The following is a 9,403-nucleotide window of genomic DNA, read 5'->3' as shown; positions in this document are numbered from 1 at the left end:
TGGGGCGGCGTGGCGAAGGAGTATATGGTGTGGAGAAAAGTGTGAGCGATTTCAAAAGCAGAGCCGAAACTGCAGTTTCAGCGTATCGGGTGAGATGGTCGACCGCACTAACGACTCAGCGATTGCCCGCTGATAATAATGGCAGGCGTCCATACTAATAGATGTCGACCACTTCGAAAGGTGTGAACGGACGCGCAATATATCTTTCCCGTGAAGCTTGTTACGCACGCCGGTGGTCAGAAATTCAATTAGCTTTGCATTCATTATAATTTAGGGCTGAGTTTCTTCTGTAGTAAAATGTTTTTGTGAACTGCACTTTACTGTCAAGAGTGAAAACGATAAATGCCTTACTTTTCTGTCAAACAGAATAACATCCTTACGGCCCTCCCTTCTTCAAGCGTTTCTGTTTTCCGTATCGACTTTTGTGTTTGGGCGTCAGGTATTGCAAAGTAGCTCTGAAATCCAAGTCCACAGTCTCGGGAACGTGCTGTAGCAATCAAAAGGTTATTGCGGCTTTCAAAAGTAAACAAAGAAGCACTTCATACATTTGTTGCTTTATGCCGCTCGTGTATTTGCGCATGAGAGTAAAAAAAAACAGCAATCTTTTCTGTACGGAATGTATGAAAAAGTTTCAAATTCCGGGGCATGCTTTCCAAAATGCTGCTACGTCTCTGTTTAAGTGTGTTTTCTGTCTGCTTTTTCTTAGGTTTTCGTATTGTCTGTCTGATTCTTGTGCTACGAATGGTGCATTTTATATTAAAGACGGACCGCGTATAATGGGCGGAAGATGTGTATTTCAGTGTCATGAAAAATTTTTCGGAGCCTGGACTTGTGATTATTCTCTGCGGGGATATTTGTTTCAATATATTTCATTGTGAAGGCATGTTATAATAAAAGCACTTATTACATGGCTTCTAAAGCGTCTTTCTCGATTCCTATTATAGTTTTTCTGTTTTTTACAGCCGTGCAGTAGACACCGCAGAGAGGAGTCAATTATTATTATGTGATATTTTGACGACTGCCACTGTTACTGTTGGTACGTTCGACTGATTTTCGTAATTACACGGAGTACACTGCCGTCGTGGGTCTCCTTACATTCCCGCTGAATTCAACGATACGCTGTGCATGCCAGCGGTGTCTTGTGTACATATGACACCAATATGTCGCAAAACTGGCATCCAGAAAAATGTAAATGCAGCGATCTGATACGTTGTTTTACGTTTTCGTCCCATTCCTTGCGCCACTACGTCTTGATGGGGAAGGCAGAATATTCCAATTTCATATATCACACCTTCTATGTCCATGTGAACATTCAAAGTGCCACCAAATTGCACAGTGGGGAGCAACGGTTTCCTTCGGTCTAGTTTGAAATGGATATCAGTGAAACTTCGCGTCTGCCCCTACAATTTCCAAGTGCGAATGAGAAGGCGCCTGCGCGAATTGTTCACTAAAGTCGACGTTTTGAATAGTGTGCTGCATTTTACGTCGCTGTGACAGGACGGCGTTGTTAGCACATCAATACAAGTTATTATGCATGCTTTGAGTGACCCTTACCTGCGGAATATTTCTACCTAGATACGCCGGCTCTCAAGGGTATGCATAAAACCTAGTCTTATGTCGGAGTGTAAAGTGTCGCCATAAGTACTCTTGCGGCTAGAGTCTTATTATGCCATATTATAGCAGGTATTCTGTTTTAACATTTGATTTTGGATTTTGTATGAATATACATCTGCGCTCGAACGGCACATTGTTAGTGCATTGTCAGTGAAATACCTGCGATACATTTCACCGAGCATAGCTCGCATGCTCTGCCTAGTCTTCTTGTATGTGTGCACTGATGTATTCTGTTTATAGTGGAGATAGCTTATTGGCATTTTAGTCAATTAGGTGCTTTCAAAAGTGATTCTAATTTTGTTTCTTTGCATGGATGTAACATCTGCAACCACTAGCATTCATTTTGCCTTACAACTGGGTGCACACACTTACTAGACCTTATTGTATATAACTCATAACTTTGTTTAAAAGCCGCAGTTCCGGTTGCAAAACGTAGCTAACATTCCCGTTACCCCAAGTGACTATACTCGTGCCAGACGTTTCTAAAGCGTGTTCTTGTGTCTTTCAAGTAAAGACTGTTACGCACACCGGTGGTAAGAAATACATTTAGCTTTTTATTAATCATAAATCTTGGTTGACTGTTTTCGGTGGTTGTTGTGCGCGCTGTGTCTTGCCCCAAGCACCGGTAAAACGCGTTTTGCGGTCGGGTTTTGCGTGTTTGTTTGTGCCGTACGTACTGCGAAGCGTTGGCGGACTTAACACAATCGCGAAACCAGAGCAGCCATCCTTCTGAAGGGGCGGTGGGGATCCGAGAACCGGCGCCGGAAGCACGGCAAGGGGGAGAAATTTATGAACTCCCGCAGGGCGCCCTGCCCGCGTCATCCGAGCTGGCCGCTGCCCGCGGCTTGAAAACGGTGTCTTCAACGGTCGCCGGCTTCTAGGAAATGTTTGCACCTCCGAGTAGTTAGATTGGATGCTTGGCATGTGAAGACAGCCGTGGACCTGGCGAGGAGGACTCTCGGAGGGAGAGGGGGATTGGAGGGAGCACCGTGGACACGGGACGAGAGAAGACGACAGGAGAGACTGAGTGATACGTACGAAATGCGGCAATTTGTAAATAAACTCATAATAATCAGGAAAAGCCAGGTGCGTTCGAGCTTCGTCGGAGAATGCCAGAGGGACGGAGCAAATGATCTGCCTGACTGACGCAGCCGACAGGATCTAAGACGTCAAGCCGAGCCGACCGGGAACTGGACGGAGGATGTGGGGTCACAGCTGAGCGTTAGCCGGGAGCGTCGACGAATTTGCAGTCTTCCCCTGCAGCGCAAGTCTGGACAGGTGGGTGTCTTGTTGTCTTCTGTTTTGAGGACACTATGGCAACCGCGGAAAATAACTTGCGGAGTCGTGAGGCCGAAGTAGGGGCCCGAAGCGAAGAAGGGGAGAGGCAGATGGAGCTGGTGACGACTGCCGAGGTGCGAAGCGTCAGCGAAGATTCAGTAGTTTCCGTCACTGACCAGATGGCATTGTTGCAAATGAAATTAAAAATTGCGGAAGCAGAATTAGAGCATGCAAGACTGTGTAACAACGGCAGTGCCGGTGTCGCGCTGATGGCTCCTCCGAGTGCAGAGGAAGACAGGAGGCTGAAATACACAAACATGCTGAATGGAGTGCTGTTATATGCCAGCGGAAAAGGCGCTTGTCCCAGGCTGGTTTGATGATATTGAAGCAACACTGGATGCCTACAGCGTCGCAAACTTATGGAGAGCGGGCTTATTATTGCCCAGACTGAATGCAAAGGTTCGGGGACTGCTCGGTCGGCTATCGGCGGAGAAGCGCAGGAATTACGTTGCGCTAAGAAGCGATTCTTAAAGTGCTCAGACTGTCGTCAGCTGAATACAGGCGACTTTTTAACCACTCAAAAAATGGTTCAAATGAATCATGGGACCAGTTCGCAACGTGACTGCAAAATTATTTTGCCTATTATTGCAACAGTTATAACGTTACTTCTCTGGAAGAGCTGCGAGAGCTCGTAGTGGTAGGCAAATTGAAGATGTTAAGTCCCGATGCCCGGGCCTTTGTTGTTCAAAATAAGGCTACAGAGAAGGCAATGCGCCCGGATGAGGTGACCAAGCTTGCGGAATAATTTGATGAAAGCCAGATCACTAAACACCCTAATAGGAGCACAGGAGAATCGGTGGGTGGTACAGCGAGCCCGGTAAGGAGAGAGAGAAAAACAACTAACTCGGCTAGGACGCGCTATGACGATGCCGGACTATCGGCTCCATATGCCAGGGCACGTAGGCAATGCTACGAATGTGGTCTCCCTGATCATCTAGCCCGCGATTGTCCGAAACGGCGGTCAGCACAGGCGAGCCTCGTGCAAACGACAACAGATGGAGGCTTGGTAGCTCGTGTTGCGGGGGCTAACTTCTGAATAGGAAACGTAAACGGTGGGGAACGCCCGTTCCGCGCCCTCAATACGGTCATGTTAGGTAGCGAGAAGGCCGCATTTGTGGGGCACTTGGATTTGGGAGCACAGATTAGTGTAATCAGACGATCCATTCTGGGAGACCATGAGCCACTTACAGGGTCAAAATAAAATTAACTGGTGCATTTGGGAGCAAAGCTGGCAGAGTTGGTGTAAGTGCCCTTGAAGCTATTGGGTACGCCTAAGTACGTCGGTGCAACTACGGCTGGCACCAAACTTCTTTGTGCCGTGACCCCCGGGATAAACGCACTTATCACACCAGACAAGCACGTACAGTTGCTGGAAGAGACACCTGCGGTGACAGCCGCTGATGCAGCGTTAGAGAGTGGAAGCGAGACTGAAGTGCGCGGAGATGCGGCGGTGACCGCGGCTATCACTACGACCAGTGGACCGCACAGTGACGGCGACGAGGTGGGAGACGGTGAGCGCGCAGGTGCTACCGAACATGAGGCATTTCGCCGCACGCAGATCGACGATTCTACGCTGAAGAATGCATGGGAGCAGGCCGGAGTGGGAAGCCATAGCATGGTGGAGAAGGACGGTTTACTTTATCACAAGGATGAGATCATGGGTCGGTCTTGTTTGCCGCTTGTAGTGCCAAAGTCGGGCCGTGCGGAGGTTATGAGGCTTCCCATGCCTCTGAGTGGGCTGGTCACCTAGGCGAGAGGAAGCCTCTTCAGAGGGTTAAGGGTGCCTTTTACTGGCCCAGAATTACTGGGGACATACAACGTTACTGCCAAAGCTGCAAAGGATGTCAGATGAAATCCCGTGTGAGAACAAGTGACAGATTACCGATCGTGCCAATTACTCGGCCTGACACGCCATTCGAGGCCAATAATATTGACTGTATTGGGCCAATCGAACCGCCTTTTGCAAGGGGCCATCGGTATGCACTATGCGTAATCGATCTCTGCACCCGAAGGCCCGAGGTGGTGTGTTTGCGTTCGGTCACTGCAAAGACGACCTGCGACGCCATGCTCGACATCATTTCGCGAATGGGGGTGCCGGAAACAGTGTGTTCCGATCAAGGGACCAATTTCACGGCCCGCCTCACGCAGGAGTTCCTATCGAGAATGGGGGCAACACCACGATTCTCGACGCCGGAACACCCACAAAGTAATGGCATTGTTGAAAGGTTTAACGGCACGTTCAAGAGCATGTTGTTTGATGTAATTCAGAACCATGGTAGTAACTGGGATCGGCACGTGCCTTTCCTGCTTTGGGCATATCGGGAAGTCCCGAACGCTACAACGGGAGAGAGTCCGTTTGAAATGATGTATGGACGTGTACCTATCGCACCGCTAACTATCCTTCAGAAGACCTGGTCAGGAGAGTGGGCAGTGCCGGATGGCCTCAACACTCCTGGGGAGCAGTATCTTCGCGGGTTAAGGGATAAATTGGCGGCGGCAAACGAACGAAACTCCGTAACAGCCCACCTGAGGCAGACAAGGCACGCAAAAAATTACAACAGAAGAGCCAAGCAAAAGCATTTCCAGGAGGGCGAAACAGTTCTCATTCAGGAATCAGACAACGCTGGCAAATTCGCAGCGAATTGAGTAGGACCCGCAAGCGTCGTACGTAAAGAGAGACCTCACAGTTATCTTGTGCTAACCGAGGATGGGTCTAGGAGGAGTATCCATGCAAAAAGACTCCGACCGTTTGTAACGCGGGTGAACGCAGTGGACGGCATTTCCGAGGAGGACGAGGCATTCGGTGAAATCCCATCATTGACAGCTTTGCCCCACTTCGCTCGTTCGCGGGTTACGCTCGCTGTCGATCACCTCAGTGAGGAGCAGAAGAGTGAGCTCCCGACGTTGGTGGAGCAGCATAGCGACACGTTATCTGAGACGCCTGGGAGATGCACAGGATTCGTCTGAAAGACGGTGATGAGCCGTAGCGGGCTCATGTATACCTCGTCCCTTTGAAGCTTCGAGATGAGGTTGAGAGACAGGGCAGGGAGTTAACGGAATGGGGTCTGAGCTATCCAACTGAGAGCGGGTTTGCACATCCGATCGTGTGCGTTGCGAAAAGGGGCGGCGGTTCGCGACTGTGCATTGATTATCGCCGATTAAACTCAGTGGCAGAGCAGAATGCGTTTCCTATGGGAAGAGCTACTGAGTTATTGTATCAAGTGGTCGGGTCGAACTACATATCAGTGACTGACATGCTGCGAGGTTACTGGCAAATACCGCTCGATCTGGTTGCCCAAGAGTACACAACGTTCGTGACTCACCGGGGACAATATGCGTGGAGAGTGATGCCGTACGGTCTCAAGAATTCGGCTGCGACTTTCCAACGAATCATGAACGAGATCGTCATGCCACATCAGGAATACTCGTCCGCGTACATCGATGATGTGGCGGTACATTCAAAGACGTGGGAGGATCACTTAGAGCACCTGTCGGAGGTGCTGTCGGCCATTTCCGCGGCAGGGTTCACGGCAAACGCGACAAAATGCAGGTTTGCGCAGCATGAGGTGAAATACTTGAAACACATTGTAGGCTCTGGTAAACACGCTCCTCATCCTGAACGAGTGGTTGCCCTACGAGAGTGTGCCAAACCGACCACTAAATGAGAGTTGCGGAGTTTCCTGTGGTTGGCCAATTACTACCAGGATTATGTACCGGGTTATTCCACGGTGGCCTTGACCCTCACAGATATGGCCAACCGTAGAGTGCCTGGCGTAATACACTGGACAGAAGAAGCGAATCGAGCGTTTGAGCAGGTCAGACAATGTCTTGCGGATGCACCTGTATTATTTACTCCTGATTCAGACAAGGAATATGTGCTCGCTACAGACGCTTAGGAGTTCGCCGTAGGCGCCTGCCTGTCGCAGATCGACGCCGAGGGTTCAGAACGTCAAGTGGCCTTTCTGAGCAAAAAGCTGAGGCCGACTCAGCGTCGCTGGGCCACAATTGAGCGCGAGGCCTATGCGATCATCTGGGCTCTCCAGCGTATGGAGACATGGTTGTTGGGAGCCAAGATTACTGTAAACACTGATCACAATCCGTTAAAGTTTCTCACTCTGACTTCTTCTGAGAGCGCCCGCCTAATGCATTGGGCACTGGCAAGGCAGGAATTTAATTTGGTGATTGTTCACAAAGCGGGATCACTCAACGCCAATGCTCACGCATTGTCGCGGTTTGTGGCATCAGCTCCATAGCCTCGGGTGTATGGCACGGGCGGGAGGGGATCCTTAACTTTGTGCATATGTTGTATTTTGGTTTGCCATGGTGTACTGAATATGAAGTTGCGGGGCATCTGCTTGTTTCAGTTTAGCGCGAGTGATGTTGAGCTCAATGGCGATGGGGCTGTCGTGCGCGCTGTGTTGCCCCAATCACCCGGAGAATGAACGGTCGGGTTTTGCGTGTTCGTGGGTGCCTTGCGTCCCGTGAAGCGTTGGCGGACTTAACACGTTCCCGAAACCAGAGAAGCCTTCCTTCTGAAGCGGCAGCGGGGATCCGAGAACCAGCGCCGGGAGGACGGCTAGGAGGAGAAATTGATGGGCTCCCGCAGGGCGCACTGCCCGTGTCATCCGAGCTGGCCGCTGCCCGCGGCTTGGAGAGGGTGTCTTCAACGGTCGCCGGGTTCTAGGAAATGTTTGAACCTCCGAGTAGTTGGATTCGATGCTTGGGATGTAAAGACAGCCGTGGACCTGGCGAGGAGGACTCTCGGACGGAGAGAGGGATCGGAGGGAGCACAGTGGACGCAGGGACGAGAAAACATGACAGGAGAGACTGAACTGGAGTATCGTGCGGAGAGGCCGCGCTACGTGATATGTGATACGTACAAAATGCGCGCAATTTGTAATAAATTCATAATAATCAGGAAATGCCAAGTGTGGTCGAGCTTCGTCGAAGAATTCCAAAGGGGCGGAGCAAGGGACCTGCCTGACTGTGGTAAATTGTTTTTCTGAATTACACTTTACTGTGTGAGCGAAAATGATGAATGCCGTGCTTTCCAATGAAAGACAATGTCACTAATTGCACAGTTCTGCCTATATTTTACGAACAGAGTGATAACTCCAAAAGTACAGTGCATCGAACCGCTGTGTTTTCCTGGTTCTGGTCGTCGGTTCAGGCGAGATCGCGGAGCCGTCCGAAAACACGATGCCGCTATATTACAATGCTCGGCGTATCGCCTTATTCGGCCGAAACAAACTGTGATACGTAGTGGCTGTCTGCGTTCAGTAATTGAGAAGTTAAACGAGCCTAGTAGGATTGGTAAATGCCGCGTTAAACATCGTCTCATAATGAGCGCAAATGGAACAGTTTTTTTTTTCAGTCAGCATCGGCTCCTTTTACCGACTGCAAGTGCTACATTTATTTTGAGGCAAAAATCTACTTAATATCAGCCTCCGCTGCCAGCCGTAACTACTCTGTTTTTGGGAGAACGAAATGCTACCCGAAAGGAACTCCCGCTGCCACCCGCATATTCTCCGGCTTATGGGGGGTAAAATTCCACCCCACATTTTTTGTTCGAAAGGGATCCTAATTTATCGAGGAATATATAGGACAGCCCATTTGTTCCGGTTTGGATGAGTTCGTGTTTAGGGTGTAATTTAGATTCAGCTCAACTTGTTTCGGCATATGCGGGTCTTCAACCGTGGGCAGGAGAATTGAGCGCTTCCACCGACGTGGTATACGCGTGCAGTGCATGTATTTGAGATCAGTGCGCCAAAATTGTTTCGTAAATTCACTGCATTGCCTCTGTGCCAGCTAGAGACTAGTTAATACGCTTTTGGGTGGACGTTTCGCACGAAAATGAGACACATGCGCCGGACATGCGGGCCGCCATGTTCTGAGTTAGTGAGCCTGACTTAGATGGCCAACCCCTTTTCGCGGTAACCGTGCTTTGCAAACTACGGTTTGGTATATCGTGTGGATGTCCGTAAGTGCGGTTAGCATTAACCGCAGTGAAGCCTAGCCATGGATAGACTGCACAAGTGACAAGAGTATAAAGCTCCTTAGCTGTGGCTGCGGTAATAAAAGGGTAAGCGAGTGGAAAGAAAAGTCAATAAAGAGAGGAACAATAGGGAGAGTAGACATGATAGAGACATAAAACAGTGACAAGACCACCGCAACCGCTCGCGATTGTCTTAACACAACACGCTCGTCACTCCGATTGTGCAGCAATTGTTCGCACAGCGTCCGCACGTGCAGTAAGAAGTCAAGTTCGGGGGGGGGGGGGGGGAGAGTTCCTCGGATGATTTTATTCCCATCGAGGGAAAGATGCTTCCCAGCGAGCGGAGCGCAGGAAGGAGGATATGAGGCACGTAGTGTTCATAGGGTACCTCTGACAATGCATCTCCCCTCCCATTCTTCCTGCCGAAAGCTTTTTATGCATTTCAACTGCACCCCC

This window comes from Amblyomma maculatum, chromosome 2 (assembly GCF_055883805.1).
Source record: "Amblyomma maculatum isolate TAMU_Amacu chromosome 2, ASM5588380v1, whole genome shotgun sequence".
Classification (NCBI taxonomy): Eukaryota; Metazoa; Arthropoda; class Arachnida; order Ixodida; family Ixodidae; genus Amblyomma; species Amblyomma maculatum.
The sequence above is the reverse complement of the archived record's forward strand: the minus strand, read 5'-3'. Positions refer to the sequence as shown.